Below are 340 nucleotides of genomic sequence, written 5' to 3' on the forward strand. Positions count from 1 at the left end.
CCCCAATACACATGCCCCGCGGAAGCTCTGTGGAGGCAATGGGACCAGCAGGGCCCTAAACGTTTTGGGAGCTTGGCTTTGGAATCTCTCGAACCCTAGGAAACCTAGTTCCAGAACAGTTAATCTGCATCTAGGTGTATTTGCTTTTCACCTCGCCTCTCCCACCCTACCGCAGGGGGCCCATTCACTTCGTCACTTTGTGGATGCCTTTCAGGTGACATCCTAGAACCTGCCTCCCACCCCCAAGATCATTTAAAGACCCCAGCACTGGAGCGGCTCCCGGCCCTTGGGCAGGATTTATTTACCTTCCCGCACAGTCCCTCTCCCCAGCCCCTTCCCT

The sequence above is a fragment of the Lipotes vexillifer genome, unplaced genomic scaffold (genome assembly GCF_000442215.2).
Source record: "Lipotes vexillifer unplaced genomic scaffold, Lipotes_vexillifer_v1.1 scaffold422, whole genome shotgun sequence".
Taxonomy (NCBI): domain Eukaryota; kingdom Metazoa; phylum Chordata; class Mammalia; order Artiodactyla; family Lipotidae; genus Lipotes; species Lipotes vexillifer.